Below are 19,521 nucleotides of genomic sequence, written 5' to 3'. Positions count from 1 at the left end.
GGCTACTATGCTGTCTTAGGCACAGCATGAGAAATAAGCTACACAAGTAAGCAAGCACTGGGACTTAGTAAATAATTCACCATTTATTGCAGTTACCACTGTTATTATCACATGCTAGGTACACCTAGTGAACAGAGCAAAATGGGAATATAAAGTAGAGAGCTGACTTAATTTGTTACATTTGAAGAAAACTAATAATGTAATGATGCGATGGTTCCCTAGATATGCCTGGATTTTTAGTGTATGCTAATTTGTCTACCTGATCTGGCCTTTCTTTACCTTCTTAATCCAATCATTGACTTCTCTCCAGCTTGCTTATTGGATTGCATACAAGCCGGCCTTCTAATGGCCAGTTTTAAATATGTTAAATTTCTATCTGCCTCCATGTGTGAGAGCAGAATATTAAGAGTCCTGGGGACCTCACTTCTGTATTCTCAGTAAATTCAAGATGCAGGTGCCTCACATCCAGTAATCCTCTCAAATCCTGGAGTCATTGCTAGTGCTTGATAAATCACAAGGATGAGAAATGTTCCAGAAAATGGGGGAAGGGCAAATGCTGTTCTAATGTTTAAAATGAGAGCTGGGAAAAATTAGTTTGAGAAACGTGTGGAGTAAAAATTTAAATATAATCATCTATCAATAATATTTAGTAGATGTGTTAAATGTGCTTTGAATGGTTGAGAAGAAAAGCTGTATTAATAAGAGGCAGCACTAGCCATATGGCAAACAAATTCAGCCAAGTTAGACATACCATTCCCTTTGATTGAGGGCTATATGGCTACCCGATAAGAGGGCTTCTAGATACACACTTGCAAGAAGTTTGCCCAAGTTATATCATCTTTAGGAATAAAATGGCAAGGTGTAAGACATTAGTTGAATAACACAATGATCTGTTTGATTCAGCATATCTCTATGGGACCAGCTTAGGAGTACCCACTGACAGTAAAATTTGTACCTATGGCTCTGAGGTGACTTTGGACCCAGGACAAGATTGGGGTCAGAAGCTCAGTGCTTTAGCATAAGTCTCGATTGGTATCCCATTTTTTTCAGACAACTGACCTGAAATTTTATTTTTGAATTTTAGAGTCTTCCTTGACATCACTTTCATTCCTTATATTGAGTTATCTATTGATTGTCAGTTCAGCTTGGCTGAGGCTAGCATTCTTATTGCCATTTGTTTTAGTGCTGTCCTCCTCATGTTTTTCCAACTAATGCGACAAACTTCTAACTAGTCTCTGCTGTGGCTGCCCACTTCTGTAAATTTGTTCTCCACGTTGTTGTCAGACATTGTTCTAAGGTCAAATCTGATTGTGCCCCCTTGTTGATTACGCATCTTAAAGTAAAGTTAAAATTCCTTCATGAGGTGACCCAGATCTATACTCAGAGATATTTTTCCTGTGGCTGTCTGCCTATACCCAATATTCATATTCAAAGAGGTATTATATTCTCTCATCATCTACATTGGATCTAGTATAATCATGCTCTTTGTTGGCTTTCGTGTAAAAACTGCTGAATAAAACTTATTTTTTAAAAAACCTACTGAAATTTATTAAGAGCAAATTGATAAGCTAACCACAGCAAAACTTCAGAATTCTAGTTATGTTAGTTATGCTGACGGTTTCTTGAAAGACTATATTGCCTACTTAGAATAGAGTCTTTGCCTTTTTTAAAAATTATGACCCTATTTTGCTTAAGAAAAATTTAAAAATGTATTTATAAGTATGTGTTTGTGCTTCTTTCTCTCTCTCTCTCTCTCTCTCTCTCTCTCTCTCTCTCTCTGTGTGTGTGTGTGTGTGTGTATGTGTGTGTGTGTGTCTTTCTGTCTCTGTCTCTCTCTCTCCCTGTGTGTGTGTGTGTGTGTATTTGTGTGTGTCTTTCTCTCTGTAACTGCATGTGTGTGTATATATATGTGCCCCATGTATGCCTGGTGCTCATAAAGGACAGAACATGGTGTTAGATACTCTAAAATTGGAGTTACAGGATGTGAGTTGTCACCTGGGTGCTAGCACACAAGTTTAGGTCATCTGCAGAAACATCAGGTGCACTTAACCACTGAGCCATGGTCCAACCTTTTTGCTTGGCTTTTGTGTACTGTGTACTGTTGCTGAGGACTGAGGAGGGTGTCAAATCTCCTGGAGTTACATGTAGTTGTGCACCACCCATTGTGGATACTAGCATCAAGTGTTATTAAATGCTGATCCATTTCTCCAGTCACCACCTAATAAATTGTTGTGTGACCTTGGTATATGGGTATATAAAATAGGCATATCAATCACACATTTATTGATAATAAATAATAAAGAAAAAATTTATTGTAAAGCAATTATTTGGCAAAATATAACTATACCACTCAACTAATAAAAAATTTACATCCTAAAGACATAGATGTGCTTGTTTGATTTTTCTTATATAACTGAGATCCTAATGGATTTTGTTCAGCAACTTGGTATTCATTCTTTTTCAGTGTTTGATTTGGAAAATGTTGTTGGTCAATACATCTAGATCAACATTGTTTTTTCTTGAGTGGAACTCAGCTGTTAGTTTCCAGCTCATAGAATCTGTTTCTAGCAACCTCCTCTTAGCAAAACTCTTCCTAGTTTTGTGTGATTTCTTTAATCTGAGTATTTCTATGTATCATATCATAATAAAATCTGTTTTGTAAGCCTTTCCATTCTATTCCTAGATAAACTTTACAGTCCTTAGATTGACACCAGATCTGTAATTTGTTAATATAAAATTCACACTAAAATACAGAAATTGGGGACAAGTTCTTACAGGCTTAAAACCATACTGTAAACCTCAGTGGAGCAACTCCCTTTTCTTAGCTCATCTTCTTCTGTTGCAAATGGTAACTTAAACTCATTTTCAAAGCCTCATTTTCTATTACTTACTTTTCTTTCTCTAGCCTTCTGGGATTTCTTTTATTTATTCAATTCCCAGTCAGTTCTGAATAGAAAGTTTAATAAAGAAAATTTCAAAAACTGCCTTTGCTCAGCAAAATATCTAGTCCCAGCCTACCTTCTCTGATTCAAGTTCCTTCTCTCTCTCTCTCTCTCTCTCTCTCTCTCTCTCTCTCTCTGTCCTTTTATGTTGATCTCAAATTTAAAAAATTAAACTATTTTATTTTAATAATTATTGTGGAAATTTGAAGTTATAATGAATTTCCCCAAATATACAAGACACTTTAATATCCGTGTTTACAAAGAAAACAATAGTTAATATACTCAGTAAATATAAGCATATAGTAGAGGATTCAGAACACTGTTAAAGCACCCGTGTATATATTCTAAGGCCTGGGTTTCATCTCCAACATTTCAAAGACACAGGCACACACAGACACACAGACACACAGACACACAGACACACAGACACACAGACACACACACACACACCACTTTTTGCTATCCAGTGGGTGTATTCAAAGTGACAATGACATTGATATCAGTTTTATGGCTTGTCTTCACCATCTTTAACAGAGATCTTTCCCACTATTATTTATGTAATTTTCTGGAATATGCAGCCTACCCCGTTTGACATATACTAGGAAATAAGTGTGTCCTTGGTGGTGGCACCTCTATGGATGTCAGTTATATCAAAGTTACAGGGGTATACACAGTAATAGAGGCATTATCATTCTATCCTAGTATACACAATTAAGAATGTCGATATTTTATGGAACAACTGAAACTGTGGTCATTAGTCAGGGTGGACTGGTGTTCAGAGAATCTATCCAAAGAACTACTTATTCCATTGTATGTGCTACATGAATACATGTTTTTATTAAGGAATGCCTAGTTTATTCTTTTCTTTCTGTGGCAAATTTGTATTTACAATACATGATCAGGATAATATGTCCATTTCTGTGGGACTTACAGACCTTCATTATTTTGTTGTTGTTGGGTAAAGTCTGTGCTTCCTGTTCTTAAAACTGGGCAGACTGATGCAGTCAGTGGAGGAAGCAATGCTGTGGACTTGGACTTGAGAGTGTCTGTCATAGAAAGATGACAGGACCTTGTCTGACTAAAAGCCAGCAATTACAATGTGATACATCCAGGCCAGATGGAAAGACCACATTCTGGACAGTAACCCCACTGAGGACTCAGATGACAATTGGTGGTATTTGCTAGACAACTGAGTGAGTAAGGCTTTGAGATGACTCCAGACCCCGTAAGTGATGGACTGTAATTACATGAGATCTTGAACACCGTTCACATAGTTCAATGCTGCCAATGCCCAGAAATATGAGACAAGTGAGTTTGAAGTATATTTTATGCAGCAAGAGACAATAGGCTCTGTGTCCGAGAGATGGGTGTCATTATGAAAAATAAAACAAACAAACAAACCAAATAGGGACAATGTCAGTGGGAGCTGTTGGTAGATGGAAAGTGGTTTTTGCAGAAGATATTTTAGATGTTGCTGGTGAACAACATGTTATTGAAAGCCAAAGACAAAGGGACCCCTTTTATGTTGCAGTTTTATTTGTTTCCTGATGCCACATGACAAATATAACATATATCTAATAAGTTGATGAATTTGGCTAAGGATATTCCAGGCAGAATGCTGTAAGAACCTTCTGACTTAAGATTAAAAGGGGCCTGTATAATTTTCAAGCAATGGTTACAGGAACTACAAAGAAGTAGGACTTGGTGGGACACCGAATGTTAGTTCACATCTGTATGAAGAAGCAAAGATAATGGCAATGGTAATTACATAGGTAAGTATGATGAGAATGTAAATTTTATTCCATAAAAGTGTTTGTAAAACATTTTAGTGAACTTACAGTGTATTTACATGTGATAGAATAAAAGGAGTGTATGGATAATGAGATAAAGTAGAAAAGCTATTTGTATACAGCTTTTAAAAACAAATTTATTTTGTATTTATACAGTGTTCTGCTGCCTGCATGTGTGCCTGCTTTGTTGAAGCCTTTATGTGAAACTGATTCTAGTACTCTCCATGTTTAGCTAATCATACAAAATCCATGAATACCCCAAAGTTTTATAAAACATGCCATATTATTTACATATAAATATATATGTTCTCATGTGCTTTACATAATCTATAGATTATTTATAATAATAAATATAATGTAAATGCTGTCCGTGTAGTTTTATTGTTTGGAGCATAATGTCAAAGGGAAAAATCCATATATATATTCAATTCAGTACAGATATAACATAACAAAAATGTTTGGTTAACATCTAATTGAAATCTTGAATGTGGAAGTTGTATATGAAGTAACTTTTCTCAGCAAAAATTACTGTCAGTTTCAATTAGATTAAATGAACATAATAATTCTAGTCTTTAATAAAAATACAAACAAAATAACTTGGAAAACAAAGGAAACAGAGAATTAAAATAGAAAATAAAAAGGTATCAATAGAATTCTAGTTAAAGAGATTGGTAAATTTTATTTAAAACAGACTAAGAAAAATAGAGACAATTAAATACTAAAATAACATTAAAATAAAAAAATAAAAGTGAGATTTAATAAGTCTAACCATCTGAGTTTGAGTTTGATTTCTGAGACCTACAAGGTGGTAGAACAGAACTTCTTCCATGGATTTTGTTTTGACAGTTGGTGTGTATGTATCCCCACTCACACAAATAAAGCTGAAATAAATAAATAAACAAATAAAAGTGAGTCCATTACTAATGAGTTTACAAGATAAAAACCTAAGTAATATGAACAGCTGCATGCCCATCACTTATAGAACCTCATTCCTAGAAGCTCAAACTGACTGTGACTAAATCACTAAGACATAAAGAATCTAAATAGTCTTAGCTAGAATAGAGGTTGAATTAATAGCCAAAAATCTCTTAAGAGAATACCTGGACCCAGTGGCACTACACAACAAAACACTTAAAGAGAAACTAATGTGGCTTTTTCAAAAATGTCCAAAATTATTATACATAATGTATCCAATACTTCTTATCTCACTTTTCAAATCCAGGCATACCCTAAACTAACTGACTTCACCAGTTTATTAAAATGATTATATACCGTAACAATGTGATATTTGTTCCTAGAATAAAGAATTTCAACATATGAATTTTGATCAATATAATATACAATATTAGCATAATAGTGTTTTTAAAGCTTGGCTAGGGCTTAGTCGCTAGAATACAATCACTGACGATTGGACATGAGGGCTCTGATATAACTAGAGAATGAACACTTGACCTTGGACCTGAATGAACTGGTAGAAGGTGGGTTCTGTTTGTTAAGTGAGAACCAGAAAGAACTCACTGAAGGATTTCTGGCACTTTCCCTGTCTTCCTCTGTGGCCATCTTTAGCTGAGCTGTTCTGCTTCATTATACATCTCTGCCATGTGTTCTACCATGAGTTAGACCATACCAGACCATGGATTGAAATCTATGAAACTATGAAGCAAAAAACAAAAACAGGTCTTATATTTCAGATGTCTGACACAAAAATGAAAATATGACCAACACTGAAGGGAGATAATTCTCTCACCTGATAGAGAAGTAAAGTTTGGTAGAATGTAGAACACTTCATCATGAAAGCTAGCCAACAAATTAGGCAGGAAGGATACTACCTCAATAAATTATAGCCACAGGGAAAGCACCCCTACAGAAACCACTACATTCAATGTTGAGTAAATAATATTCTTTTTTCTAAAATCATGAAAAAGGCAAAGCTCTCTTTATTTACTTTTAGTATGTAACATAATGGAAGAAAGTACCATCCAAGTACTTAGTCTAAAAAAAGATAAAACATGCAAAATTGAATGCAAAAAAACCCTGATTCTGTTCAAGACCATGTGATTATACATAATTATGGGTCTAGTTTTGTAGTCTACATGATACCTATATATATATTTATACAGGATATGTATACATGCATATCAAACACACACCAGCAAAAATGCTATTAACTTAGTAAATGGACTTAGCAATGAAGAAAGTTACAAAACCAACACACACGAATTAGCTGCCATTTCCAAATACTAATCACGAAAAATTTTGAAAGGGAAAGTTATGAAGACTTTTCTATTTTAAAGAAAAATTCCAAACAACCACATACCAAGGAAATACTATAACAAAAACTAAAAAAATTGATGAAAAAGATTAAAACATAAATAAAATGAAATATGTGTCATATATGTGTACTGGAAAAACTTAACCCAAATGATCTTCAGAATCCTTGCAAGTTGTATCAAAATGCTACATAGACAATACATTTCTGAAAATTCAGATAACACCTCAAGTAATTCCAAGTAGGAAAAAAAAATTATTTAAAACAAAGTTCAATCTAGATGAATCATGTGACCCAAAACTTACTCCATGGCTCTCCCCTATTTTTAATTGATTATTTGGAAATCTCAGGGCATGTACCTTGAGTACACTAACCTCCCTTCCTCCCATGTCTGCCCTCACTGCCTTATGAACTCCTTTCACACACACACACACCCAAAAAAATGAGGAAAGAGAAAACAAGCCCATTTTGTGTTGTCCATGTACTCATTGGAGGATGGTAAAATTCTTGCTGGTCAACCCCCCAAGAGAGGATGAGTCTTACTCTTTTTGCATTCATGATAGAAGGCATCAACTGAGGTGAGCCAAATGGTGGTTGGAGATGGGTGGGGCCAGCTTACCTGTGCCTAAGAACATCAACATGACCTCAGGCAGCAGCCCAAACCATGGACATTTACATGGACTTCAGTGATAATATAGGCTACAGATCTCAACATGGCCTGAAGGAAGTGATTATCTGTCGTGTTCCAGCCCTCGGGAAAAATCGAATCAGAGTTCACCTGAAAGAGGGAGTGGGGATTGAAAGAAGTGAGAAATAACTAATCAAGTCAGGAAATTTCTGATCAAGATTCACTTTAATGCCCGACTAGTAAGAATATATAGAGAGCAAGGTCAATAGGATCTATTCTAATCTCACTCACCCTAGCCCCCAGGCAAGAATACAATAGCCTGAATAGCTCCCTGTAGAACTTCCTAGTTCTCTGAGTAGTTCCCTGTAAGAACTTTCTTGATCCTCTGGGTGGTTCCAAGTTGGGACTTCCCTACTTCTTTCAAAGGTAAATAGTCCAAGGATAGTCTGGAACACAAGACCTCGTGAGGCAAAGGTCAGCAACTTGAAGGTCACAGCATGCAGCCTAAACACAGGACTTCTGACATGGCATAATTTGGCATGGCTCCCCACAATTATCTGCAGTGAAGAACAATCTGTGAGTGTTAGTTCTTGTCAATTTGTCACTTGGGAAGAGGGAATCTTAATTGAGCAATTGTCTTATTTGGAGTAGACTTTGGGAATATCTGCAGGGCCTTGTTTTTACTTATATTCATGATTATTAATGGTAGAGGGCCCAGTTTACTATCATCTGTGGCACCCTGGGCATGTGGTCCTGTCTTGTAGTAGAAAACAAGCTGAGTAAGCCATGAAAGCAAGCCAGTAGGCAACATTCTTCCATGGTCTCTGTTTTGGTTCCTGCCTCCAGGTTTGATACCAGCTCCTGCTTTGACTTATGTTGGTGATATGCAAGTCAAATGAGCCATTTCTCCCCAAGTTGCTTTTGGTCATGGAGTTTTATCACAGCAAAATGTAACAAACTACAATATATACTATATCGGAAGAAAAGTAGCTCACAATAGAGCAAAGATCTAAATTTAACGCCTAAACTAACCCTGATAAAATGCAGCATAAAATATTTACAGCATTCGATTTGACAGTCCAACTGAGAACAAGCACAGGAAACCAAGAATAAATATTCTTGCCCAAAAAAGAATACATATGCTTTATTTTACAAAACTAAGAAGTTTTATGTCTCAATATCTAACAAAGAATAACCCATGGAATGGAAGTATATATTTGTAAATTACATAGGTAATAACAAATTAAAAGCAAGACTACTTAGAGAATTCATAAAACTTAACAAAAACAACACAAAGCAATTTAAAAATAACAAAAGACCTGAATTTGTCAATTTTTTTTTTGTAACGAAGATATTCATGTGGTCAAGAAACAAGTGAATGTTGCCCAGTGTCTCTTATCTTCAGAAAGTGCAAATAAAAATTATTTGGAAGCTGAATTTGACAACATCTACTGAGAGTTCTAGCATATCAAGAGTCTGGGGTAGGAAGACTGAGGCCAGACTAGGAAGTGGAGCTAGTTCCCATCTTTTAAAAGTATATTCATATTGTCATATTCATACTGACGTTATTTACAATCAGCAAAACATAGAGCTAACCCAGGAACCCAGGAACAAATGAATGTAAAATGAAAATAAAGCATACGTTTACTCTGAACTATTATCCCACATTAAAAAAAGAATGAAATTCAGACTCATGCTACAACACAGTTAAACTCTGAGGATAATGCACTAAGGGGGACAGGTTTGTCAATGGGAGACTCCTCATCACTATACGTACAGTATACGTTTACGAGAAGTCCAAATTTGAGGGACAGAAAGTAGAATGCTGACTTCCAAGAGACTAGGTGTAGGGAGATACATCAGCTCAATACAATGAAGATCAATAAGGTACTGATTCATGGTATTGATTATTCATAAAAACTAAGAAAAACATCAGTCACAATTGGCCATATTTGGGGGAGAGTCTGGTGGTGTGGTTGATAGAGTGCTTGTCTTGCATGTACAAAACTGTGGCTTCAAACATAGCACCTCGTGAACTGGGCATGGTTGCACATGCTGGTAATCTCAGGACTTGGGAGATAACAGTACAAAGATTAGAAGTTTAAGGTTATCCACAGTTGCATAGGGAGCTCAAGACCAGCCTGAGATACAGGAGACTCTGATGTCAAATTAAAACAATGGCTACATGTTGTTTGATTCATCATTTTTGAAGTCCAGAATAGGCAAGCCTGCATAGACTGTAACATTAATAACAGTCTGGGGATGTTGGTGGAAGGAGACTTATAGTGAGCAGAGGATTTCTTTTTAAAGTTATAAAAATATTCTAAAATTGTGTTAAGTTCATATAGCTTTATAAATATGATAAAATACAATGCACAATAAATTTTATTGGCAAATTTTATGGTATAGTATATTTCATAAAGTTGTTAAGATTGTTTTCCATGTGGTGAAAATTTTTGGGAAAAAAGCAGAAGGGAAGAAAACTTGAAATGATGTTCTTGCAATGAGTGGTAAGAAAAGGAAATACAAAGAGCCATTTTAACACGGTTTAATAAGCTCATGACAGTCTGCATTACCCTAATTATCCACACATCTTTCTGAGGTAGAGATGTAAGCTAGCCTTAATAATAAGTAGGGGAGAGAAAACAAAATGGGTTTAGCAAATTATCTAATTTTCTGCAAAAGCAAACCATTCCCTGTGTTGTCACAGTAAACTTCATGGCTAACATACTCTCCATCTGGTAATGCCTTGCATTCTAATTCTCAAAGTTTACTGCATTCTTTAGATTTTGCCAGTTAGACATTATTTGCAAAATTCAAACAAAGTTTCTTTCATTGTCTATTCAATGTCATTCCCTGCCTCACTGTTTGCCAAAGCAGACACAACCAAAGTACCCATTGGCAGAGGACTGGTTGAATGAACTTGCTACATACATACAGTGTTCTATTAAGATCTTTAGAACAGAAAGAGAAGTGCCTCCAGGCAAGACATCACTGGGGTGTGTATTTTTATATGTGTGAGGGTATGTGTGCAGTGTTTTGTATGCATTTGTGGTATGTATGTGTGTGTGTGTTGATGCTTGTGAACATGTGTGATTATGTATGAGAAGACCAAAGATTGAAATCAAGCATCCTCTTTCATTATTGCCCATTTTATTTTTAAAAACAGTCTCTCACTAAACCTGGTCTTTATAAATTTCACTGGGCTGACCAGGAATGACTTGTGGTACAGTGGCAGCTGCCTGTCACTGACTTCTCAGTGCTGGGATTATGAGGGATTAATGTTACACCTAGATTTTTAGAAATAGGTGCTGGGGATCTATGCTAAGGGTCCTCATACTTGCATAGGAAGCATAATATAGCCATCTCTCTAGCCCCCTAACTAAGGGTGTGTGTGTGTGTGTCTGTGTGTGTGTGTGTGTGTCTGTGTGTATGTGTTTGTATGTGTCCATGCTATTGTAGCTTATCTGAGGGATAGGGTGAGATGGATTCCTTTATAGTAACAGAAGGAAGTGGTTACAGTTCTTTGAATATCTGTCAAACATTTTAATTTTTGACTATGTAAATATTTTACCTAATTCTGAAACAGAATTGAATGTGGAAAGCAATTTAAATGATATTTTTTGGTTTTGGAGTAAATAGACAACTGCGTGAGCATATTTGTATGCTCTGTCACAATGGTTCTCAACCTGTGGGTAGCAGACCAATTGAGGATCAAACATCCTCTTCACAGGGATAGCCTAAGACCTTCAGGAAATTCATACTGGTAGCAAACTGTTATGTTATAAAGTACTAATGAAAATAATTTTATGGCTGGGGTCACTACAACATGAGGAACAAACTGTATCAAAGGGTCCCTGCATTAAGAAAGTTTAGAAGCAGTGTTCACCACTGTAGGAATGGGAAAATTTTACTTACTTTAAAGGACTTTATTTAGGGATCTGAGACTTTTTCTCTGAGTTTTGGGGAGGTAGTCAGTGTCTAGAAATATTTAATATTTTAATTAGAGTTTTACAAACATTGGAACGACTATCAGATAACTCTTCATTATAAAACTCTAAACTGTAAACTATTCTTTTTTATTTTTTATTTTATTTTTGTTACTATTTTTTTTATTAATTTATTCTTGTTACATCTTAATGGTTATCCCATCCCTTGTATCCTCCCATTCTTCCCTCCCTCCCATTTTCCCCTTATTCCCCTCCCCTATGACTGTTCCTGAGGGGGATTACTTCCCCTTGTATATGCTCATAGGGTATCAAGTCTCTTCCCGGTAACCTGCTGTCCTTCCTCTGAGTGCCACCAGGTCTCCCCCACCTGGGGACATGGTCAAATATGAGGCACCAGAGTACGTGAGAAAGTCATATCCAGAGGGTCCTAGAAACCTACAAGTAGAATATTATGATAGGCAGATTTGGGCCCAAGGGTCCCGCTCAAACTGAGGCACCAGCCAAGGACAATACAGGCGGTAAACCTTAAACCCCTACCCAGAACTAGCCAATGGTCAGAACATTCTCCACAGTAGAGTGGAGAGTGGGATATGACTTTCTCACGTAAACTACTCTTAAGAATTGGGTAATCCAGTTTATTCCTTCTAAAGTCTCTGATGCGGTTGAAGACCAGATGGTTTAGTTTTACCATTAGGCTTAGTTGTTTCAGGGTTAAGATGTAAGATGATGAGACATGATAGATATTGATTTACATTCAGTATTTTAGATGCACCAAGATAGGAAAGATGTTTTCTTCAAGGCTTCCAAATACAAATAGTCAACACATTAAGAATGTAATATTCATATAATTTCTGATTGTGTCATGGTTCTTCTTGCTGTAGGTAGTTTATTGTATGTATGTGTAGTAATATAAATGTATATGTAAAAATAAAAAATATATTAAAAAAGAATGGGGTGAGGGGTGACATTGTGGGTTGCAGATAGCATGCAATTAGAGACATTTTTTTTCCTGAAAGATGCTAATGCTTAGATTCTTGGAGCCAGTCACTGGGTTCTGCATTGACTGTGTCTTTAGACCCCTTTGTTGCCACAGGGAAGAAAGGAGGCATAACTTCTCTCTGAGCTTTGGAGCTGCAGCAAAAACTGCAGCAGAACTAGTGAGATCATCCCACAAAGAGAAACAGGGATTTCTCCCTCCATGACCCCCTTTGCAGAAATAGAACAAGGATATTCCTTGACTTATCTTAAAGTCACCCGAGCTGCTTCTCTCTTCCCCAGGCACAGACATTGGCTTGGGTTGCTCTTATAAGAGTCTGTCCTTCTGTCCTAGTGCAACAATTGTAAGTATGAAGGATGAAACCGGATGACACGTTTAGAGAGGTGGCCATGGTACAACCACTGCAAAGGCCACAGCACAGGAAGGAATGTTGTAGGGTTGAGGCAAAGGGCGAGATAGTTTAAACTATGTTACACATCAGTCCTCCAATTCTACTTCTCGCGCCAACAGTAGAATTCGTATTTGTAAGAAATGTTATGTCAGAAAATTTCTGAGCTCACACTCACCTCCAAAGCACTCAGGTGTTTTGGGTTAGGAGTCAGTTTTGTGCTGGGTCCCTCCCATGTGATAAACACAGATCCATTGCTCCATCTCAAGTGGTCCAATCAGAGGCTGGAGGGTAGGTTCCTGATAAAGTCTGTGGCATTAGTGAGATGATTTACATTGACAACATTGTGCTCTTACCACTACAGAGCTTCAGAGATTTCCGTTTCACACCCAATTCCAGCAGCTGACAAAACCAAGCAGGGCCATCTTGGGCAACTCTTTATGCCCTCATGCAGGGTGGCAGGGTATGCTCTGCTCCTCAGGAAATGAGTACTCCTTTCCTCTCCTCTCCTGTGAGTGCCATGGCCTTCACATAGAGCTTGGGCCACCCTTGAGCCACTTGCTGACAGGATGGCAGAGACTTATGAGCTCACCAGTACAACTTCCTTGACTGCATAGGGTTAACATTGAGTTGCCATTTAACCTGCACAGTGACAGATATGCCAAAATCTTGCTTTTCCCATAGAAACTTTAAGATCTGAAACCTTAAGTGACCACCCACAATTCACATACTCAGGTCAGCAGTATGTCTCTGTTGTCTTTAAAATATCCAGTGTTGGGATGAAATTGATGTGAATGTAATGAGTACATAGACAAGAAGATAGGAATTAATTCTGGAAAATGAATGCTTCAGTTTACTACCTGTTCTGTTAAGGAACGTCTGCATTTTTTATGCCATTTCAAGTAAGAGTTGATTCAGCTAATTCTTCCACTATAAAATAGAGAAGTGTGAAATTTCAAGATAATTGTAAGGTTCAAATGCATATTAATTTATGTCAGCATGTTCTTCATTAAACAAAAGTAAATACAGCACATTAAACCAACAAATGTTTACTCTTAATAATGTAACAGGAATATAACTATGCTGTGAATGTTGAAATTACTATTCTAAGTTCAAGGACATAATTTTTGATATTTTACAGATACATTTTGATTAAACATTTTGAAGAAGTAATATCTGAGTTAAATATACTTATTAAAACATGTTTTGCATATCTTAGGTATTAAATACTTATTTGATTACCATGTGAACACTTTCCATGAATAAGAACTGAATCCATATTCTAAAATGAAAATAAAAATTAAAAAAAAGAAAAGAAATTTCCTTTATAATGATGATGATGATGATGACAATGACAAGGCCTCACTATGTAGATGGGACCTTGAACTCACAGGAATGCACCTACCTTTGCTCCCCCTTAGTGCTGGGATTAAAAGTGTGCACTAATATGCCTGTCTTCTCATCTCATTTCTAGTGTTTATCTTTTTTTGAGAAATTATCTCTTGTAATCTCTCAGAACTCAAAAATATGCCTGTCATTTTAAGTAAATAGAAATGTTATAATAAGGTGTTCAGTTTAAAACCCTATGTTTGTTATTTAGGGACTACAGTTATAAATACACAGTGACTTTCCTCCTTTTTTCTCTTAATTAAATAAATGAAATTTGTTCAGTATAAGAGCAAGAAATCTAGATACCTATTGTTATAAAATAAAAAATAAAAATTTCCAACTGTTTTATTTTACCAGTAAAGACTCGGGAGTCAGATATTGGGATGAAAACCTAGCTCAGAGAGGCAGAGAAAGGAGTCATCTGACATTCAAACGCAGCTCAGATCCCAGATGGAAAACCCCTCCTACTTAGCTCATGTCACAGAAGGAAAAAGCCTCCCTTCTTTTTCTTCACACTGTCTTAAATGCCCTTCTATCAATGTTCCTCTTTTCTGTTTAATCCCTGTCAACTGGTTGCTTGCTCCACTTCTTGACCTAGGACTAACTTTATTTACTCCTTTTACAGAAAGCTCTTGGATTAAGGTGTGTACTAGGACTCAGCCACACCACAACCACCTGCTTACAATAAACAGAAAATTCTTGGATTAAAGGTGTGTGCAAAGGCTGAGACACACCAAACAAGAAACAGGTTTTTACAGTTCACAATCTCCGGGTTCACAGTGGGATCAAATATCTTATAACAGACACCATCTTCCTTCCTTTCTGTTGCCAAATGGAAAGTATGTTAGAGTTCAGGAAGTGGCTCCTTAGGAATCGAGTGTCCTAAGGAATCTCAGGTAAAGTCTGGTAGAGAAAGCAATATTTCTGGTGGAGTGAATCTGACCCTGGCAGCAGAATTTGCCTCAGAAACTGATTCACTTAGCATTGTCCTTCATCTAATTTTCCATGCATTTTTGTACTGCAGATACTCAAAGTAAATGCTCCCTTTAGGGGATTTAGTACATCCCTTAAGTGGGTGCACTTCCATGTGATTTGAATTAGGAACTCTGAAAATGATGGAAAATCTCTGTAAAGAAAATGGTTCTGGAGCTAGTGGCCGTACATGGCATTAGTCCTTAGGAGAGAGGAAGGCATTTCCTTGAAAGTCCTATGAAATATTGTTTCATTAAGTTGAGAAACTTAAAAAAAAACTTTAATAAAAACTTAAAAAGTCCTTTTCACACTTCTTAGTGTTTCTTTAAATGATTTCAAGTCTTGTAATATGTTAAATTAAAAACACATCAAAGTTTTGGAAGATGTTTGTCACATTGTTTATTGGATAAATTGTCTTCTAGTTGGGTCAAATCTTAAGAATAATGAAATGTTGACTCTATTTCTGGTTAAGGGGAGAAAATCAATTTAAAAATGAAGAGAAAGCTTCAAGAGGCAGAAGCACTTGACTGCTTAGCTTACTATAAAAGCTGTAGCTGATATTGTCAGTGGTAATATTTTTAAGGATCCCAGCATGTCGGTGGAACTCTCAGTCTCTTCCAGCAAGTATATAGCTCTCCAAGTGATGTAACCGATTTACCAGAGGTAGGTGTGTCATGTGCCTCAAAAAAGATCCCATATGCAGCAAGGGCTGCAGAGATTTCTCCATTTCTCAATTTATAAGGATTGCTTTGGTGATCTTAGAGTTTGCCTGGTGTCTCAATTTGAATCATAACTGAGACAGTGTTACAATTAAATCATATCAGACTCTCAAAGTGAAGGAAATTCATAGGTTTGCTGTGCTGTTGTTACTGACCATGTCCAGAACATACACACACACACACATCTCCAACTTGCTAAGAGAGGTCTTACACTCTCATTGCATGTCCTATGACCATTTTATCTGGAATTAATTGAATTATTTCTTTATTTTGGAATACAGCTCTTTCTGAAAGGCATGACAACTGATTCTGTTTTCATAGTCTCATATACTTGTGATAATTTATTTTTTTAAAAACACATGAATAATTGTTTTTTCTGTTTAAGTTTATGTTACTGTGTTATAATATTTACTTCTTCTATGTTTACTCATGTACCTACACACACATACACGCACGCACACACAAACACACACACACACACAAACACATATATGTATATATGGGCTTCTTGGTCACTTTCTTCATTAAATGTGTTAAAAGTGCACCAGGCTCATAGTCTTCACTTCTCACCATTTATCTCTGTCTAGGTAAAGAGTCCACCCCATCTGTTTACGTCAGGGTGTTTTGACCTTTATAGCCCAGGGTATTTTTCATCCCCATGACATTCCTGCAGTTTGTACTATGATGCCACCCATTAGCTGCAACCTTCATTTCTCTAACATCATGGATTGGGATATTCTTTCATTTCCTGTTTCTGTTTCACCGTGTTGCTCCCCTTTTATTCAGTAATATCTCCAGGCCCTAACAGGCATTCCTACATTGTGACCTATGGCTATATGTAGCCTCCAGTGTTCAAGACCACAATATATGTGGCCCAAAACAAAATCGTAAAGTTACTTAAAACATTCTGAGAGGATTTTTTTTTGTAACTCAGTTTTGAAAATATCAAGAATAAGTTTTTTTTTAGATGAACTTTATGCCATGATGTCAAAAGGTTGGACATGTTAGCGAGACCATTCTCTACTTCTTCATTCAATTGGATCTCCTCCTGAGAAATTCATTTTTATTCCTGTTTGCCCCAGTTCAGTATTTCACCTCATAACCAATTAACATCCCTGCAAACCCGGGCTTTGCAATATGTGGTCACTGTTATTTTCAACATGTGCTCTGCAGTCAAAAATAATAATAATAATTACAAACTAGTAGTCCTCACCAGTTGTCTTCAGTACTTCATCCCTACCCCCAACTTCACTGATGGTAACGCAAGTGCCATCACGTAGGACAATCTAATCCCCTTTTCCATTTTCACAAGGGTCATGTCATCTGTCATCCCCTTTATTGCCCTTTTCCTTATACTTTGAGGAAAGAGAATTCTTTCCTTGAGGCCATATCTAAGCATTCTACCTGACCTCTGGGCCCCAGTTGTCACCTATGCAGGCCACAACTTCACTACTGATGTCCCCTTCGCTGCTGTAGACTAGCCCACAAACCTCTCAGTAGCCCACAAGAGAAGCCTTACCTCGAGGTACTTGGTGGCCAGGATTGTGTCTTTCATTCACATCTGAAATCCACACTGGTGCAGGTATTTCTACACAGAGATGCCTGCCCTAAGAGGGTTAAAGGCACACGACAAAGAGGACTCCTGGCTGTTTCATTAGCACTACTCTCTAGCCAATGGAGTAACTGATGACACACCTCATTATTCAAAACCATAGAAGTTTTATTTATTTAAAGGCAGAATGAAATACTACCTTGTTCTGGGAAATATATTTAACCTAATCATTTTATTAAAGGAAAAGTAAAACTTTACCTATTGTTCTTATAAAAAAACAGAACATTATTGATCCAAACTTGTTACTTTTTAAAAAATAAATTAAGTATTTTATTGGTAATGAAATATTCTTAATTTATGGATAAAATGAACATCCCCAAGATACTTATTTGTTTTTGTTTATGTAATGAGAGCAGAAGAAAAGTATTTTATGGTTTCAAATACATTTAGAATGTCAATTGTGTCAAGTGTTGTTTGTTCCTGGAGGAGGTTGTGAGCATTTTTACTCAAGGGGTTAATACAAGAAGCAAGTAATTAAGGCAGTCAGGCACCTACCTCAGGGTCTTGCCTTTATAACTTCCCTGCAGTAATAGACAGTAATCTAAATTTGTAAGCCAAATAAACCATGTTCTCAAATAAGGAGGCATGGAATTATCATGAGCTGTATCTGGCATTAAGAAACATTGGATAAAAAGGACTAGTCAGTGTAAATTGTACTCAGTACCCAGTTTTATTCAATTTGGACAGATGAAGAAAGTACTGACATGGGATAAATTGTCCATGAAGAAAGGTTATGCTCCTGTGAGTAGACAGAAGATTTTCTCTGAATGGGGTAAATGTCCCTTCATCAATTCTCTAGGAAACATGATGTGGCAGTGGATAATGATATGGGGGCCACAGCATCACAGGAATAAAAAAGATGTACTTATGTGGCTCCTACATGTAGTTTACTACAAGTCAGAGCTTCTCTAGACAAAATCTACTTGCAAGAATGAAACAAAGAGAGGAGATACAGACCTGGGCCATTTCATTTCTTAGGAAATAGGAATTGCTCAAAAGAGATGACCACACATCAAAGGATAGAGAAGTCAACTCCAAAGAGCTCATAGTGCTAAATATCAAAATAAGTAAGAACAGTACTAGTCCTAGTCAGCTGAATAAAATAGAAATCTCTGTGTTTATATGGGTATAAATAGATGAATATACATTTGATCATAGGAAAGATACTAACAGTGTTAATATGCCCCCAACCTAAAGCATTGGTTGATCATTTAAAAAAAAAATCATGGTACTTAAGTTCTGCAGTCAGCATTAAATAAATTGAAACTAATGTCACCAGTGATGAGAAAAATTGAAATTACATACCACCTGGCAGAAGCAATGAGAGGAACACACTTGAATCTCCCTGCCCACGATGCATAGCCTGAATGCAATCATGAGGAAAGAGCAGACAAACTCAAACTGGGAACATTCTACAAGACATGTAGCTTGTCATCTTCGACGGTGTCAGTTCCTTGAAAACCAAAGGAAGACAAATTGTTTCTGATTAAAGATGACTAAAGAGAACTGACAACTAAATGCATGTGATCCTGGAGTGAGTGTTTGCCTAAATGACATTATTGGGACATGTGCTGAAAGTTGAGTAGGCCATTAAAATTAGGTAGGAACTCACTACTTTTGCTGCTTTCCTGACTTTGGCAATTATTATGTAGTTATGCAGGAGAATGTCTTTGTTATAGGGTTTGGTAGCCAATTATTTGGCAGTTTAATTTTTTTTCTGGTGTCAATGATTTAAGTGGTGTGTAGGGCAATTAACTACACAGGTAACTTTTTTGTGGATTTTTAGATTGTTCTAAATGAAATAAATTTCAAAAATTAGCAAATAAAAATAAGATTGGCACAACCACACTCTATCAAAAACTCAA

At 36.5% G+C, this 19,521-nt stretch overlaps 1 long non-coding RNA gene across 1 annotated transcript; it reads right to left on the bottom strand.

Annotated features, from left to right (window-relative positions):
- Window positions 1-7,661: 7,661 nt before the first annotated feature.
- Window positions 7,662-19,097, bottom strand: LOC311603571. The gene is made up of 4 exons (XR_014781135.1): window positions 18,962-19,097; window positions 13,825-13,894; window positions 13,143-13,263; window positions 7,662-7,779 (listed from the first exon to the last, which is right to left on the bottom strand). It is a non-coding gene; the product is annotated as an uncharacterized lncRNA (long non-coding RNA).
- Window positions 19,098-19,521: the final 424 nt, after the last annotated feature.

The sequence above is a fragment of the Acomys minous genome, assembly GCF_964271855.1.
Source record: "Acomys minous genome assembly, chromosome: 8".
Taxonomy (NCBI): domain Eukaryota; kingdom Metazoa; phylum Chordata; class Mammalia; order Rodentia; family Muridae; genus Acomys; species Acomys minous.
The sequence above is the reverse complement of the archived record's forward strand: the minus strand, read 5'-3'. Positions and strand labels throughout refer to the sequence as shown.